Genomic DNA, 19,451 nt, shown 5'->3' on the forward strand with positions numbered 1-19,451 from the left:
AGGGTATGAAATTGGGCGAAAAAAATAACATGCTGCTGGTGGGAGCCGCTTAAAACGGAGGTTGAGGGTTCGGCTTCCACCGGCGGCAAGTTATTTTTTCGTTGACTTTCATTTTCCTTAATTTAGCTTATCATTTCTACGCTTCAATCAAAAACAACAAATAACTTCATCTGTACTTTTCTTGGTTTCATTATCGGTTCGCTTCATTTGGTTGTGGCTACTCCTTCTTGTAGCTCGAAATTGAAAGGAAATATGGGAGTGTTGTATTGCTGTGCAAGGGGACTATTTGAAAGGTCACGATATTTGAATGCATACATATAAATTACTGCCTTCAAAATACAGCCAGTTGCGAAAATTTTTATACCACCACGTACTTGTTTATACTTCGCATACCTCTAACCTGCCTTCAATATGTCCAAAGCCTTTACATCTCTAGCACCAGCAGGAGTTACTGCGGGTTATATTAGGCCACAGCTGCACGAAGCCCCTGAAGTACAGATCCCCATTTGCCCTGGTTCTGCGGCAGCGGATCGAACTTTCCTGACCTCGGCGCTGCATCTAATTCTCTCCCGACGTTGACTGTGTTCCATTCCCTTAGCACCCCTTTGACTGTGTATAACCACCAGTTATCTCTTCTACGCAACCCAATTTCGTTTCTTCCTAAAAGGCCGTTGTAACACATCTGTTTTTCAAAACTAATATCTGTTTAGTGAATGCAATGCCTTGCAATGAGTATATTCCCGTAAATATTATCTGACAGACCTGAGAAATCAAGAGCATAACGTGTAGTTTTTCCTTTTCCTCTCAACACAACGTTTTCTCTCAGCTGGGCGTCAATATTGGTACGCTGCCTATGTTGCTCGCTCCTCATTCTTGAAGCGATGGCTTTCTTTGGCGCATTCCCTCTGCGGTTTGCGTGTTTCTGGTAGCTTGTGGGAGGAGAGTGAGCTTGGGCAATAGGAGGTATGCGCTGACTGCTGTATTGCCGAGGAGACAACTTTGACACCGGGTATGTAATGAAGATGTGATGTACATATATATCCCAGTGGTGGGGATGGGCAAAGTTTCGCTTTTCTTCGCCTTGTGGTGAAGGCGAACCTGAGGATGAGGCATTGGCCTCACGACGAGAATAAGATAACGATGAATTGACCATGACGATGGCGGTCATCGTCGTTGGATTAATCGAAAGGATGTTCCAACGAACAGATATACAGAAGCCCAGTTTCCAGCTTTTAACTGCGGTCGCAGTTAGAGAAAATTTCCTTACTTGCAAGAGTGAATAGAGCGGCGAACTTGCAAGTTACTGGCAATTGAGCAGGAGATAAAAGCATCAGGCTGCTAATTACTCATCTATTTTATCACCTTCGCTGGTCAGCGTCAATGATAACAATTTACTGTCACATTTTACCGATTGCCGTGCGGATGCGCATTTTATTCTTTCATTTATGTAAAAGGATGGTGTAAACAACACGTTCCAGTAATTGCGATATTAGCTGAAATTTGCTGTAACAATACCTATGCAGTAATAAATCTGCAGTAACACCGTAACACCACTTTTCTAACGTTGTCTGGCTTCTACCTGAATGCGGCTTCTATAACGAAAGAGATCACTTGCACACTGTGCGTCACTATATCTAACAAAGTTTGTCATCGTTTCAAAGCATGAATTGAAACAATCTTTCCTATTACGTGAGCTCTTCAGGTACAGAAGTAAGGTTATATTGTTTTCCCGCGACAAATCAAAGACAAACAGGTGTTATCGCTGTTTACAGGTATAATTTATTATCTGTTCTAACGAAAAGCTGTGATACTTGCATCCTCCTGTGTCCCTTATTTCTTTTGTAAAACTGGTTGATCCAGGTGAATGATGTAGTATTTTCCAGAAATCCGTAAAATCATAGTCATTGCAAAAGCATCGTTTAACTCCCGCTTTAAGAATTGCAGTAATTCAGAAGATTAGTGCCAGAGCTTCCGATCGAGAGCAATCAGTATTCCACATCGATCTAGATTGCAAACTATCCGTACGTCACATACTGCATGCACAACTTTTAAAAGCATCATCTCTTTTATTATTTTGGGAGGGGGGGGGGGGAGGAATTCAAATACACTTAGTATAATAGGCCGTTTCCGCAACGGAAGACGACAGCAGAGAAACTTCGAGGCACAGCCGAATTTACTATGGGAAGGGTTTATAAGGTTCCCCAAAGGGCTTAGCTAGGGTGAGTTAGTGGGTAGCTTCTACGGGGACCAACCCATGGTGCTAGCCTCCAGTGTGAATCGACGAACGTTTCGAGAATTCGAGGGAGCCAGCAAAATCTCCCAATTACGTCTGCACTTGCACCTTTCCATTCAGGCAATTGCATGCGTGGAAACCTGTGAGAAAAATAGACCAAGTGCTGCCCTTACTCGACGATATACGATGATTCTCCTAAAAGAATCTCAGTCCGTCTTATACTTCAGACGTTCGTCGAACTTTTTCTTCAACCGCACGCTGTTATCTGTGCGGTACGCATTAGCAGAGCATAAGATGGTGTTCATAGGCGGGAAAACTAATTTCTTACAAAGATTTTCTTAGCAGAAGTGCAATTTCAGAGAATATATATATAGTAATGATGGAAGTCCGGCAAACTGGAAGGAAACCCGAAAAAAAAAGCACGAGGAAAAAAACAGAAGTGCAGGTTGGGTGCTGGAGTAACAACTGACTTTATTTCGGTAAAATGCCGTCTCCCAAGATGAAACGGATCGTACGTAACAGCACTGCACATCACTTGTAAATGGTCACGTTCACAACACACGGCAATCTATCAATAAAGCGTAGCTCGTTGTTTGTCAGGAACAGATATGGTGCGCTCACACACTTGTCCGGTTCAAGTTTGTAGATATGAAATACTTCTATATTCTCCCTTTCCTGTTGTGTCTTAGCTTTCCCAAGGACGGAAATATGACTAAAAGAAATCCGGGCAAAATCATTCACATGGTGACGCCAGCGAAGCAGCTTCTACCACTTGGACGCAGAATCGAACGACCTAGCTTGACGCTTACGAGCGGCCTACATTGCGCAATCTTCATCAGTAGAATGCGCTCGACGCCAACGATTAGACTCTCGCATCTGTTATCGCTGACATTCTTGGAAGCGAAGTCACTTGTCCCATTCTCCACTATCACACGGGCACGTTGTCGTTGTCGACGGTTATAGTCGCATCTCTGCTGTCGACGCCTATCCTCCTACTCGGCTTGTTCTTAGGTCCTGCACACAAGGCGGGGTCTTCCCATTTTCTCCTTTTTTGTTGGAGTTGCAACTGTAGCAATGGTCTACCTCTGCAATGCACAATCCAGTTCTTACACAGCACTGCGGCTACCGCAGCGCACATCCCCGTGTTTTCCAGCCAGAACTGCCGCGCCGTTGCATTGAGAGCAGACGAGAGCAGACGCAGCCGGCAGCAACTGCAGCCAGCGCGGGTACACTCCCCCAGTGCAGAGGTGCGGCGCGGTGAAATCATGTGTTCTTTCTTTCTTCTGCGCCGTACTATCGTTCGCTATCCTTTCTTTTTGTTCACTTTACGGACATTATCCAGCTCAGATACCCCCTACCCTCTCCCCCACCGGGAATAAGCAGCGCCGCCATCTTTTTTGTTCATTTTAAGGACCTTAGACAGCCCAGATATCCCCCTTACGAGACCACGCATACTGCTCATTCGTACAGGCTCGTCGGGTAAGCAGCTCCGCTCTCAAATGGTAGTGCAACCGCACTGTTTGCAATGTATCCGAAGGTTACCGTCCGTGCCTGTGGGACCTAAATGAGCATGCTCGTGCATCTTTAATTCATACACCTTCTTGATTGCCTTATCCATTCTTTACTAAGGTAATCGGAATCCCACAAAGACATAACAAAACTTGAGGCCGCACTGAACAACTGCCTTCGCGCATGTCTTGGCCTTACGAAGGGATCGTCCCACTCCGGAACTGTAGTAGAAGCTGGCTGCCTGCCTTTTGCAGTGCTATCTTTGCAGGAGGCAATTCGCATTCACCTCAAACACGCCCTTCAAACGAAGACCCACTTTTTGAAGGATATTTCTAGAACCCGTGCTACATCTAGCTTTGGACAGGCCATCGGAAGCATATCTATTTCGATTCCTGGTCAGGCGTCCCAAATTATGCTACAAATCATTTCACCATGGACACAGTCCCCACTTAAAATCGTGCCATATATCCCTGGAATCACTGCGAAAAATAAAATACCTCAAGCAATCACTTATCAGATAGCTTTGGAATATATGCACAAAGAATACGCAGCCGCAGCGAACATTTTTCACAGATGGCTCTACAACTCCACATCGCTCAACGTGTGGACTTTTTGTCCCCTTTACAGGGCTACGATTTTCCTTTCGTCTTGAGCAAGCGACACCATCTACTTCAGCAGAGCTATGTGGCATTAAGGAGGCCCTTGTGTACGTACTTCGACAACAGCTGCCAAAGACATGGGTGATTTTCGCGGATTGAAAAGCAGCCCTAAAAAGTATATGGAACAGGCACAAGCGTTATAATAGCCAGCCCGCAGCATTTCACATTGCTTATCTTCACCACAAGGCTAAGATAGGTGGGCATTGCATCAAGTTCCAGTGGATACCTGGCCATGCCGGTATTTCGGGAAATGAGAAAGCGGATGAAGCTGCCTGAAATGGACACCAATACCACAATTTCAACAGGACATTTCTTACAAACGCCGACGCTTCAAACATGGCACACAAATATGCCCATCAAGACAAAGATCGCATCTGGACTTTGCATCTTCACCAAGATGACTTCCTGCGTTATATTGACCCAGAAATGACACCGAAAATTTCACTACCATTTCCTCGACACGTTTAGACATTGTACCATCATCTTCGACTGAACGTGGTTTACACGTTCAGTCGAAGATGAACCGCATCTGTACTATCTGTACTATCTGTGCCGCATAGGGCTTACCCCTAACCCCTACTGTTATAACTCTGGCAAATTATAGAGAATGGAGCACGTATTACTAGAATGCCTCGCGTACCACGACGAGAGACAATTTTTTTAGCAACAAATGGACATGATTTGCCACGTTCCGTTAACGTTACCCAGCATCTTAGGTCCAACGCCCAGCTTTTCAAAACAGCGGCATGTTTTGGATTTATTGTTCAAATACCTGTCGGAAATTTGTTGAATAGGAAAGCTTTAAAGATTGAACATTTCATGTACAAAAGCCTAAATTTACCCGCCATGTCACCTGTGAATATTTGTATCAGGTCCACTTGCGCATTTCACATTTATTTTTATTTATTTCCCACTCTCCTCTGGAATCTTTTAATTCCATTCCCCATCCCTATACGGAGTAGCATGCCAGCGGTTGTATACGAGCTGACAAACATATCTGTTTTTCTAATAAAGAGTCTCTCTCTCTCTCTCATTATGCAAAAAAAGAGGTGAGGCGTGCAGACAGGACACGAGAGTAGACAAGTGGACAACACGAACGCCGACTATCAACTGAAGGGAGCACTGAAGCGAAAAAAAAAAGACAGAAACCTCATCTGCGCAAGCTCAGGAATGGTATCACTACGTGTCAGTCGGGTATATGTGCCGGTCTGCGTGGGAGATAACTGTTAATTAAGGCACCTAATCTCTTCTTTATGTAAAATAATCGAAGGCTGACTCACGTACGCACTTCCACCATTATAGATATGCCATGCCTCTACATAAGACGCGTATCTTCATTCTTATGCTTGTACAACATCGCGCATTCATCTAACTCTGGCATGCAGTTACAATCATGGCAATGTAGGGAGAGATTAGAAGGCGATCCACCAGTTAACGACCTTTTATGGTCCATTAGCCTCTGATTGATACACCGTCCCATTGGCCCTACGTAGAACTGGCCACAGCTAAGGGGAATTTTATACACCACACCCATACGCCAGTAAGCAAAATTGCTGTTCTTATTGTGCTTCTCTGGACAAATATGCGTTCTTTTTTTGCCTTTTGCCTGCTCCTTTTTCCTCTGTACGACAGCGCATATCTCACTTAGCGTACTGGGAGCAGTGAAAGCAACATTAACATCATATCTACTTGCAACTTTTTTAAGCCTTTGCGACACTGAATGAATGTCTGGAATAGCCACTACTCTTTTTTTGCTATTACTGCTTTCCGTAATCACGTCCGTCCCCCTCGAAACCGACTTCTTTAGGCGCTCAGGCTCAGTGGCCACTGCTACACTAGGATAACCTGCTTCTAATAGGCGCCTGACCTGCGCACAAAAACAGGCGCTCATTTTGTGCATGCTGGATCTGGTGAGAGAAGACTTAAGGCACGACATGGCAATTTCGTTTTTTACTACTTTGGAATGCTTAGATTGGAAGTTTAGCACTGGCTTCGAAGATCTTGGGGAGTACTGCCAACAAACGTGATTGTGTTCGAAGACCAAGGAAATGTCAAGAAACTGAATTACGCGTCGCTGAAGAAATTCCTTGGTAAACTTTAATCCTCATCCATAAAGTTTAATTTGCTCACTTACTGAGGTAGCAGCGGAATCGAATTCTTCCCTATTGCAGAAAATCAGGTAATCATCAACGTAATGAAATATCTTTATAACGCTATCACCTAAGGCTTTCTCTAAGCAGCTCTCTACCTTACTGAAGCAAATATTGCCAAGGCTAGGGGCAACTTTTGAGCCAATACAAATGCCTGATTTCTGCAGAAAAAAACGCCGTCTCTCGACCCAATCAGCGTCGACTTCAAGTACATTGAAAGAATTTCTAGAAAAGCTCCCGTGGGAACACCGCATCTGTCAATAAAAGCCGACTCTTGCACTTGTTCTTTAATGCACTCATTTACGGAATTTAGCAACCCGGCATGCGGCAAGAAATAATACAGGTCTTAGATATCCATACTAGAAGCTGTGCAATCACCAGGATTTTCCTCTCTCAAATACTGAACTAGTGCCTGAGAATTACGCAAGCCAAAGGGGTCTGCAAAAACTAGTGAAGCTGAGCAGTTCTGTAGGTAACTAGTGACACAGACCTGCCACGTCCCTTTCTCTGACACTATAGGACGGAAACAAATTTTTGCTTATGGGTCTTCGCCGAGAAAGACAGTTCTAAGGTGAGGGATTTTGCTTTCTTGACATTAGAGACAACCCTATCAAGATTATGTCTTGACATGAGGTCAACCGCACGTTGCTTAACTGCCGAAGGCTTGAGTTTTATTGGCTGTGTTTACTGGCAAGAGTCGGCTTTTATTGACAGATGCGGTCTTTCCACTGGAGCTTTTCTAGAAATTCTTTCAATGTACTTGAAGTCGACGCTGATTGGGTCGAGAGATGGCGTTTTTTTCTGCAGAAATCAGGCATTTGTATTGGCTCAAAGGTTGCCCCTATTCTTAGCAATATTTACCTGAGTAAGGTTGACAGCTACTTAGAGAAAGCCTTAGGTGAGAGCGTTATCAAGATATTTCGTTACGTTGATGATTACCTGATTTGCTGCAACAGAGAAGAATTCGATTTCGCTGCTACCTAGTAAGTGAGCAATTTAAACTTCATGAAGGAGGATTAAAGTTTACCAAGAAATTTCCTCAGCGACGCGTAATTCCGTTTCTTGACATTTCGTTGGTCATCGAAATGTCACGTTTGTTGCCAGTACTCCCCAAGATCTTCGAAGCCATTGCTAAACTTTCAATCCAAGCATTCCAATCTAGTAAAAAAACGGAATTGCCATGTCGTGCTTTAAGTATTCTTTCAGCAAATCCTGCATGCACGAAATGAGCGCCAGTTTTAATGCGCAGGTCCGGCACCTATTAGAAGCAGGTTATTCCAGTGTAGCAGTGGCCACTGTGGCTCAGCGCCTAAAGAAGTCGGTTTCGAAGGGGACGGACGTAATTACGGAAAGCATTAATAGCAAAACAGAGTAGTGGCTATTCCGTACATCGATTCAGTGTCACACAGGCTTAAAAATGTTGCAAGTAGATATGATATTAATGTTGCTTTCACTGCTGCCAATAAGCCAGGTAAGATATGCGCTGTCGTACAGAGGAAAAAGGAGCAGGAAAAAGGCAAAAAAAATAACAGATATTTGAAGCACAATAAGAACAACAGTTTTACTGACAGTCGTATGGGTGTGGCTTATATTTCCCTTAGGTGTTGCGAGTTCTACGTAGGGCAAAAGGGACGGTGTATCGATGCACGCCTGACCTCTTTTTTGTGTAATGAATTCTTACCAACTAGCTCAGCTTACTGTCGTTCTCTCTCTCTCTGTGTGTGTGTCGCGCTTACTACATTTGTTCCCTTGTTCACATGTGTGTTCAAAACCGCTTATACAAGCTAATTAGGTTGCAAGGCGCTGAGAACACAAGTTTTGCAGCGTTCTTAGCAGCAAGCTTTTTCAAAATTATGTTAAACGCCATGTATAGGTAAGGCATTGCTATGGGATTCTTTCTCTCATGATTGTGTTCTTTGCGATCGCCATGGCTCCCGTGTTTCATTTTCTGGCGCTTGTGATCCACGAGGTCAAGATGATTCAATAAAGCACTTCATATGCTACAGTGGTTCGTGAGAGCACGGGTTAGCCAATCATAACGGCGACAATCTGATTAGCAAAGGCGGCCGGCCAATATGAAGGAGTTCTTGCGAACGACCGCATTTCTTCTTCTGCTCCCAGTTTCTTTGTTCGATGTGGTGCTGCTCGCTCGCTAGGGTGAGCCATGCCCAGAAGGGAGTGCCCTATTTCCGTGGTTAATGCTAACAACTTCTCGTTTTTGTGCTTGTCTGTCGGTGTATACGGTGCCAGCGACTCGTTAGAGCGGCTGCAGCAGCAGCTTTACTTAATTGACAAGAGTGGCATCGTGTGTTGTTTCCCTTTTTTAGCAGGTTCGTGCCAAATCATCGAGGCTAAACTCTTTGTGACTTGCGGTAATGTTTCAGCTGCGGTTTCAGTGGTCATCGTTCACTGACAATAAAGCAGATGTATTCCTCGCAAAGAATGTTGCCGTTCTTTCATCTCTCACGCAACTGTGTCATCGCTCTCTAAAGGAGATTAATTTATCGCGGATCAAGTGATGTTGCTCAATGTATATGTGCTAAGAAAGAAACCCGAGAAATAAAGCAGTGCTAATAAATGCATTCAATGTCATGTGATGTCAGCTACCTCTTCAACGTTTCCGTAAAAAGAAACGCTGATCATGAGGGTCGCGGCTATAAGAAATTATAATAACAGCGCAATAGCGGACAGAAGACTGAGACAACGAATGAACGAACACAAGCGCTTTGGTTCGTTCATTCGTTCTTTTAGTCTTCCGTCCACTGTTGCGCTGTTTTTATAATGGATTACCAACTAGCCTTGTAACACACATTGTTAAGGTAAAGGTTGCGAACACGTGTATAGGCAACATCTTTAAACGGGACAGCGCGAAAGTCGGGACAAGATAGTCGCAAACACATGCATGCATCGAACGTTTTTGCGCTGTCCCATTCAAAGATATTCCCTTACCAACTAGCTCGTATTCATACGTTGATAGGATAGGCTACTCAGGTTTCAAACACATTCACCCGCGGTCGCGATTACAGCCACATGTTTTTAAGCATTCATTTACCAGGTAATTCCATAAACAGTCAAGGACCCACTTATTGACGAGAAAGAAACGTCAATAAGAATGGCTTAGTGATCAAGTATGCTGAAAATGTTGCAGTGACGAGTCTTACTGACAAGGACTTATTTTTGTCAAAGTTGTAATTTTGGACGGTGAGTCGATTGCTCTCGAAGGAAGAGCTTCTAGGAGCGTTGACTTCTCACTTATGATTGTTAATGTATGTTTCTCAAAGAAGTAATTCGCGAACATGTAAATAAAAAAACGCTTTTCTTTACACTATTCATCGCTTTATACATCCTGTATATAGGGTGTCCTTTTTAATTTTCCTACACCAAATTTTTTTTAGAATTGCCTGTGGCAAATTGCGCAGTTCTAACCCTTGAGATAAATTACTCGCTTCTACAAAAATTCTGTATGCCAAATTGAATAATTAACATTAGCCGACGTCAAGAACAGATGCAGCAGGAAAGCTCCATGTGCTTGCTAGCGAGCTTACGTTGGCCCAATGGGATTAAGCTGCCATTACGAGCCAGAGTATCCGTTCCCTGAATCTCCATCTAAAGCTCCGCCTTCAGCCCGGCTTGCCACGACGCGACGTAACTCTCATTTGTCATCTATGGCTTAGAGTAGAGAGAGAGAGAGAGAGAAACGAAGAGGAAAACCAAGGGCGCTTGCAGTAGCATTTGATAACACCTACTCCTACATCCTGTGAATGGCCAGAAGTCCGGAATGTGAAGTTTGTGGGTGCGAAAAGACGATCGTGCACCTTCTATGCATTTGTCGTTTCAATCCACAAAGATAAGTCATCAGCACCACACTTGACTATCGGACTTGAATCAGGGGTAGCACCGTTTCCATTTTGTCAAGGCTTTCCTTATGGATAGAAGGACATGTCACAGCTTTGGGGAGATAAAGTCGGAAGTCTTTAAATTGGGTTGCTGTAGTGCTCCTCGGGTATCTGTATTCTCGCCTATGTCATTCGATCTGGCGATGTCGAAGCTGGCTAATATACTGGACACTCTCCAAGGTATTGGTTATTCTATCTACTCTGATGACGTTACTATATGGAGTGTCGGTGGTATTGACGGAGAAATTGAGGCTAGGCTGCAGGAAGTGGTAACGCTTACGGAAGAGTATTTGGTTCTTATGGGGCTCAAGTGCTCCTCTAAAACGTTGGAGCTGTTGATCTTCAAACCTAAGAAGCTAGGTCGTAGGTCGAATGATATAGTACCGGAAGTTGAGCTTTGCATTAGCATGCTTACTAGGGAAGAGTCATTGATACCCAAAGTTGAGGCAATCAGGGTCTTGGGTTTTGCAGTTGAAGCAAATGGTTCGAATAACAGAACCATTCAGCATATTACCAAAAAAGGGGAAGGCCACAAGACTTACTAGAAGGATCTCTAATAGCGATAGGGGTTTAGGAGAAGAAGGTGCGATGCGGTTAGTTCACGCATTTATTCTGTGTCATTACTCGCATGTCGCAGCTATGCTAAATTGGAATAGGGAGGAGAACGATAAATCGGAAGGTTTAATCAGATAAGCCGTTAAGGCGGCGCTTGGTCTGCCTGTGAGTACGTCAAATTGTATGTTGTTGCCACTGGGTTCCATAATACTTTAGATGAAATTGCCGAGGCTCAGCGTGCGGCATAGAGAGAGCGGTTGCTAGGTACACCCGCGGGTAGGTATAACTTAGAATCACTTGGAGAATCAGTGGCTGGGTCACGCGATGGGGCATGGCTAAACGAGTTGAACGTGAACCTTAGGGTCAATATCATGGTTCGTTTGTTTCCGTGGAATGTGCACCCTGTACACAATGCAGGGAGGCTGGTGGCGAGAGCTAGGGTTTGTTGCGTGAAGCAAAGGATCAGGAGGAGATGTCTGCGTTTGTTGACGCGGCATGGATTAATGGGAAAGATGCTTATTCGGGGACAGTTGTAGAGGGCAAAGGGAGTGTTCGAAATGCCGCCTCAATTTATACAAAAGATTCGGGGGTCGCTGTGCAGGTGGCTATTCCTCTAGCACTAATTGATTCAGGAAGAGTATTGGTGTTTAGTGACTCGCGATCTGCAAATAAAGCCTTCTCGGGGGGCTTGTTGCGGAACCAGCTTACAGACTGCTGATGGGTATGGATATCACTTCGCATACAGTTACTTGGTTCCCGGCGCACATGGAGTCAGTGGAGGAGGCCTCGCGTAACCTCAACGAGGTGGCGCACAGGAAGGCACGAGGATTAGTGTGCCGTGAAGGGGCTGGATCTCCCGTTCCTGAAATCAGGGACCAGCTGTTAACCTACAACGAGATCACCAAGTACTATTACTTAGGGCGCAGGGCATTCCCTCTGCCACATTCTAACTTAAGTAGGCCACAGGCGATTACATTAAGGCTGCTGTAGACACGAACGTACTCTAACCCGGTCGTCATGAATATAATATAATCCGCGCCGCCCACCCAGCACATTTCTCAGAATAGAGGTGGTCCTTCTTTGCCGAGCCCAGACCGGCCAGCTTCTGTCACCAACAAGGCTACACCTCATCAATCCGCAATCATACCCGAGCCCTAAGTGCCCTGCATGCCCAGCCAGAGGTACGGCCGAACATCTTCTGTGGAGCTGCTCTGCCTTTGACACGGTCCGAGTAAGGACACAACGCTCCCTAGGCAGGAACCGACCTGGCACCCTGCAGGAGTGGCTCGACCCGCCATCGCACATCGGGCTCAAGGACTCAGTCCAGCTTCGGAGTGCTTTTTTGTACTTTTTTCAGGGACAAGGAAGGGCCTGGCCGCCTCTTTGCAGAGGCGACCTCGGGACCACTCCACCTCGAGGAAAAATAGAGCACCGGTCCCCCTCCCCCTCCCCCATAGAGCACCCCTTTTCTGCCGCAAGGGTTGGCCTATTAAACGCAAAAATAAAGACGTATTAAAAAATTTATCCGGACTTGCGGGTTTTTGGTCTATTGTAGTAAGTGGGGGGGTTTGTTTAATTTAGAAGACATACTCTGGTGTTGCATGGCGCTGGCCGGTAATGGTTCTCAAAGTAAACAGTGGTGGCAGCGGATGTTGCACAGTGCAGCGCTGGCAGAACAACTCAGGCTGTAAAGAGGACCCGTGTGACAGCAGATGGGCTCGGAATCTCTGTCCCGACGTGGGAGTGGCCCGCATCTGTCCGATACTGATTCCTGAGGGCCTAAATAATCTTTTTCAAACCCTTACACACTCGACAAGGCTGACAACTGTCCCCTTACAGAAGCCGGAATTCTTGGACCCTGGTTTCAGCCGACATCGGCCCGAATAGGTTTCAAAGCGCTAGTTTGCTTTTTAAAAGCATCGGGACTTATTGAAAAACAATAGTGCATGGACAGATTTTTAAAGAGAAGCTTTTTTTGCCTCTTTCTTCGACTTTTGCGCCGTCACCGCCGCCGCCGTCGCTGCTGCTGCTGTCTTGCACGCTGCGTCGGGGGGTGGTTCAGAGCATGCATATACAAGGAAGGAGCGTGGTAAAGAGGAAAGTCGACGCGAGAAACTCGTTTGAACCTTTCGATCACGTTGCATGGGCACAATGCCCTGTGGAGCTCCCTGTGTGTCGCTACATTAGCCTCTAGACAGCTGTAACTATCCGTGACTCAAAAGGATTGCAGAAAGTGCAGCGCTTACCTTTCTACAAGCGTGCAAGTCCAGAAAGGACGTAGTATGTAGAACTGTGTAGAGAAAGAGCGTGAGGAGGTAGAAATTGGGTAGAACCGACGCAGTCGCGAAACGAGCGAATAACAGCCTTGCCACTCTCGCAGTTTCCATACAGGGAAAGAGGGTGGCAGAGGGAAATTTGACGTAAGAAGGCAACGAAACAGCGGTAGCGGGCAAATTGATGGTACAGCACGCTGAAAGGCCCTCCATCCACGCGCTAGCGCCGCTTTTTTTGCTGGTCAGCGAAAACGTGTATGGAGGGGCTTTAGGTACGGGACGCTTCTGCTATATTTGAAAAATAAACACCACGCAAATTTATCAAGCGGACAACTGATGCAGCGTGCAGACGCAATGCCGCATTAAAACACCAAAGGGCCTATGCGATAGGGGAGCGATCGCACGTCAAATGAACACTTCTCTGCTCCAGGTCGCGGGTGCAATGCTGACCGTGGCAGCCGAATTTCGGCGGGACAGAAATACAAAAACGCTAGTGCACTTAGATTTCGGGGCACGTTAAAAAACACCAGGGTGTCAAAATCAATCTGGAGTGCGCCACTATGGCGTGTCCCATAATCCGATCGTAGTTCAGGCACGTACAGTCCCATGATTTAATTGAAGTTTCACACTTCTGCCATGATGCGATGTGCAACGTAAGGCAATGATAATGCTCAGCCATCCTAGAGATTATGAACAATGGCCCACAAGAACATCTCAAGCAAATACTTCTCCATGCGTGCTCTGTCTACTACACAGGCAAAAATCAGTGGAGCACGCAAGCTAACGTTTAACATCAACTCACCACTCTCGTTTTCGACTTAGCGCTGAAGAAGTTACGCATTCGCTGTCAACATCACCATTAATTACCGTCAATCAAAGCGAACAGCATAAAACGCTTCACTGACACCGATTCCCACCGTGCGTGGGATCCGCATATTTTTTCCTTTTATCTCCTCTTTTTTTCTCGTCATCTTTGCGGTCCTTACTTCATCCCCCTGGGCAGAGTAGCCCACCGCACAAATAATGTGATTAACCTCTCTGCCTTTCACCTCTTGCTTTTTTTTTAGAGCGCAGCTCTTCGGCGCCTGTTCCTGCGTTTCGCGTCGGCGTTAGCCCTCGGCGTCCTCCCTCAGTGTAAACGAGGGAACGAGAACAGCGAAGGATGAAAGAGCGAAAGCAGAGCACAGCGGGAGGTGAAAGACGGCGAAAGCAAAAAGAGCGTGAGGAGGAAAGCGGAGGAGGAGGGTGTAGCGAAAGCGTGAGAAAAAAAGCGTAATGCGGTGCAATACGGGCTCTGCGGCGATGACCGCTACGAGATGGCGACAGAGTAGCGCACCGTCGTCTGTTGACCGATGGCATCGCGTCTTCCGTTTCTCTATATGGAAACAAGGCGTTGCATGAGCGCAGGTCTGTCTGTGACGGCTGCTGTAAATCGCGCCCACACGTCACCCACTCGCTGCCTGTCGCGGCCTCCCGACCACTCTGTCTGCAATGAGCCGCACGAGACAGATTGTCCGCGCCAGCCAATATATCGCGAAATGAAAACGTGTATAGAGATGTGCTCGAATTTCGCGTTAGGGATTATCGTAATCGTCCGTGAATTTTTCCTCTCTTCTCCTGCTCCTGTGCTAGGTCGCAAACCCGGCGCTATAGTCTGGCTAACCATTCTACCTTATGTCTTTTTCTCTCTCCCTTCACTGATGTCCTTTAAAATATTGTAACGGAATTCAAATAACCACTTGCTCTCAGTTTACGCGCTCTACAAAATGATTTCTTTTTCCGTCGTACATCGCTGGGAAGCCGAGGAATTTCGAAATATATATACATTCATTATTTCAAATAACCTGCCTCAAGTTGAGGAACATAAATACTTACGTCTCATATTGTCACAAGATCTGCGATGAGATTCTCATATTCAATACACCACATCATCTGCACTAAAGATACATCTTTTTCTAAAGAGACTTTTACAGCTAACACCCCCAAACATGAAGTTACTGGCCTATCAGACACTTATCAGACCCATCCTAAAATACCCAAACACTGCTTGGTTTAAACTAACAAGCTCGAAAAGTTCAAAGAAAAGCGCTTAGGGTCATTTTTAAAAAATTCAACCGAACAGATTCGCCCACAGGACTCCTTAAAAAGAGTGGATTACTAACCATAAAAAACCGGGCAAAATTGGCGGGCGAAATTGGCGCCAAGGTAATGTACCAACTATTACACAACCGCCTAAATATAGACATCGCGTTCTTATATTAAGCAGTCCACAGCAACAACTAACCACCACAAAGATTGTCATACCCTTGAGTTTTACAAATTCCATACAGATACCTTCAAATTCTCGTTTTTTCCCCTGGCGTTGACAGAATACAATAACCTGGCCCCTTCTATTACCAGTAGCACCATCTTTAGCTCGTTGCTCTAAACTAATCGAAAGCAATATGCTAGCCTCGCAATTTTGAAACAGTGTTATGTTTTTGCCTTTGTCCTCATATCAGCCGGGTCAATGCCACCTTATCTGTGAAATTTACTTTTGTAAATTTTTTTGTATTCTTTACAGCCGTCAATAGCGCGACATTTGGTTTTATAATGTTTCTTTTTGCCTTGTTCTAAAATCCTTCTCTCTTTTTTTGCCCTCCAGTTATAATACCCATTGGGACTGTTAGTATGCATAAATAAATAAATATATGGAGCAAAGATAACGCCTGACATGCCTCTGTCTCCTGGCGCGCACGCCAGAGCAGAGTCATTGACAGAAGACACATAGTGTGTGCGTGTGTGTGTGTGAAGCGCTACCATTTTGTTAGGCTAGTTTGAGTTCTCGTCATCATCTTGATTATTATAGTCGTCACAATTGTTTTTTTAAGTATTCAGGTGGGCTTTTATTAATAGAGAGTATGGATAGGTCCATTTTGAGGAGACTGTAACACCGCAATGTCTATGATTGTACTCTATGCACAATGATCAAAATAGCTTACGGTGAGAAAAATAAAATAAAACAAAACACCTTTAGAGACATTTGCCTTTCCGAAGTCATTACGTGAAAGGGCGTTAATAATGCCTGACTTTAGCGTTAATTTCATTGAAGCGCAAGCTTAGAATAAATCCACACTTCCCGGGTGCAATATACATTTCTTTTTTAATTGAAGTTGAGAATTTTTGTTTATTATTATGGCGTTTTACGTGCCAAAACCACTTTCTGATTATGAGGCACGCCATAGTAAAGAACTCCGGAAATTTGGACCACCTGGGGTTTTTTAACATGCACGTAAATCTAAGTGCACGGGTGTTTTCGCATTTAGCCCCCATCGAAATGCGGCCGCGTGGCCAGGATTGCATCTCGTGAACTCCTGCTCAGCAGCCTAACACCATAGCCACTAAGCAACCGCGGCAGGTGAGAAATAATTTATGGCGTCTCGTACAAGCTGCAACTTGTTGTTCTACAACGACGGTGGCATAACGATGACGACAGCTACAGTATGACGATGAAAACAATCACTCTGATGGCCACGATGCGAACGGCCGCGCTTCAAAGATGGCATCAAATCAACCCAGTTTAGCAATTATGTCTACGCATAATAATAACTCATGACCATGCAATTTCGCATTTGTGATCTCTACGCCAAGCGTTAGCCCCATAGCTCTCTTTGCTCAAGAGAGTGATTTAATACTTGCACCTTGATGAATGCATTAGAGAGAGTGACGCTTTGAGAGCTTAAACTCGGTTTGCGAGGAACTCATCACTGGAATGTATCGAGTTTATGTGCAGTAAAAGAAAACGCTAGCTTCGCCCCCTCCCCCTCCCAGAAGCAAAAAGAAAAAAAAAAACATTATACACCCATAGCCACCCAGCAGCTACATATTGTCATCTGGTTCATGTCTGTTTTTCCTCTCACCCCTCCGACAAAAAAGAGGTGCACAGCCCTGTTTGTTTTTGTTTTGTCGCTGAAACGAGTAGTTTCCCAAATTTCGTAACAGCACGCTTTATTGCGGTCTGATTAATGTAAGATAATCGTTCTGTTTAAGACCATTCAGTTAAGCCGCCGTGTGTGTGACGCAGAAGAGCATCTTGACGACCTCGAGAGCCGCACCCGGCATAACAATCTAATATTTTACGGTCTTTGACACACTAATCCGAAGGAAACATACGCTCAGTCAGAACACATAATAATTCACAACTGCTTGAACAACCATGTCTTACAATCGAAGCAAAAGATAAAGAGCGTGCGCGCCACCTAAGGTGGCACAGTACTAACGCAAACGACCCACATTAGTGAAAATTTGATCCTCCAAAACTAAGGAATCTATTCTTTCAAACGGCTCGAAACCAAAAGGTGCTAGCCTCACCATTGGCGAAGGTTTCATTCGTCCCGTTCAATTTGCACGAAAGCAGCTCGTTACCTTTGTTAGGAACAAATCTGTACCATTTTCATTGCGCTTCAAGACCTTGCACATTGGATCTCAGCGATACATCTTTGACGATGCGGCAGGAATTGTCACAGAGATATCGTAGGGAACAGTACGCCGTCGGCAAGCGCGCCAACAGCCTCGTACAAACGCTACCTCAAATCCTTCGCTTTCCCTACTTTATAATAACATACGTAGTTTTCTTCCTAAGTGCGTGCTCCTGTGTAATCTATTTCGTTAATCTGGCAGTAGAATACTGATATTGACAGAAACGTGGCTGACTGACGACATGTCAGATACAGAGGCCCTGACAGACTTGCCGAACTTTAATATTTTTTGTCATGACCGCAGAAACGCACGTGGTGGGGGCGTACTCATCGCGACAAACAAAGAGCTATCGTGCTCTCTCATCAACATTACTTCACAACTTGAATCGCTATGGGTAATGTGCCATACCCCACCCGAAACAGTAATACTTGGCGCATGCTCCAGGACTCCTGGTACTGATCCAGATTTCGCCCCTGGACTTAATGAAATATTATCTCAGCCTACTCATAAACACCCCATCGCACATATTCTCCTCTATGGAGATTTTAACTTCCCTAACCTTGACAGGGACTGGCCTAATGCAAACATCACCAATCACAGGAAATACCGAAGAAAAGGAATTTGTCGACTTTAGCCAACTGGTAACCGAACCAACACCCGTCACTAATGAATCTTGGAACGTTCTACACCTGATACTTACGAATAACCCTGAAAGTTTAAAATTTATCGCATACTTACGTGAAATCAGTGATCACAAAGTAATTCATACTACATTTAATTTCGTCCCCAAAACACGCCACATCTTCAGCAAAACAAGTCATTTGTACGATGAGACTGATTACAATGTAGTTAATAACGAACTACGACATTTCCTGCCTGCGTTTGAATGCAGTCTCGATTCACGAAGTCTTAATGACAACTGGCTAATCTTTAAGGACAAAATAATTGAGCTAACTAATAAATTCATTCTCAAAATGAACTTCCTTGCCAATAAAAAAAAAGAAACCATGGCTTTCAAAAAGCTTAAAAACACATAAAAGTAATAAATGAATGTCCCTTTCGTACTGTGAAACTTAATTGAAGTGCGTGCGCATGGGATAGGTACTATGCTGTCGACAACGCGTATTATACTGCAGTTCGAAATGTTAAAGAGACATTTTATCAGAGTGACTTACTTGAAATTCTAATAACCTACCCTAGAAAATTATGGGACGTCATAAGCCCGCAACCGACATACGACATTACACTTACTAACGATAATGGCAAGGAGGTGAGTGACGCTCATTCTGCTGAAATATTTAACATGTTTTTTAATGTTTTACTAAAGAAATTGATTTACGATTCTCCACGCCACCTACTACTACATTACCAATTATGTCCCCAGTGACATTCTCTAATGTTGGCATTTCGTCCCTCATCGACAAAATGAAACTTTCACCATCGGCCGGCGTAGACGAAATTAACTCCAAGCTGTTCAAAATACTAAACAAATTATTGTGCTGCATTTCTCAATGCTGTTCTCACTGTCGCTTGAAACAGGGATTTTGCCAGACGGCTGGAAAGTCCGAGAGGTCATTGCGGTCCACAAATTAGGTAACAAACAATCCCCCTTAAACTATCGCCCGATTTCACTAACGAGTGTCCCATGCAGAATCATGGGACATGCCATATGCTCTCACATAATGCACTTCCTGGGCACGAACAATTTTTTTCATTGT

The sequence above is a fragment of the Dermacentor albipictus genome, chromosome 1 (genome assembly GCF_038994185.2).
Source record: "Dermacentor albipictus isolate Rhodes 1998 colony chromosome 1, USDA_Dalb.pri_finalv2, whole genome shotgun sequence".
In the NCBI taxonomy this organism is placed as follows: Eukaryota; Metazoa; Arthropoda; class Arachnida; order Ixodida; family Ixodidae; genus Dermacentor; species Dermacentor albipictus.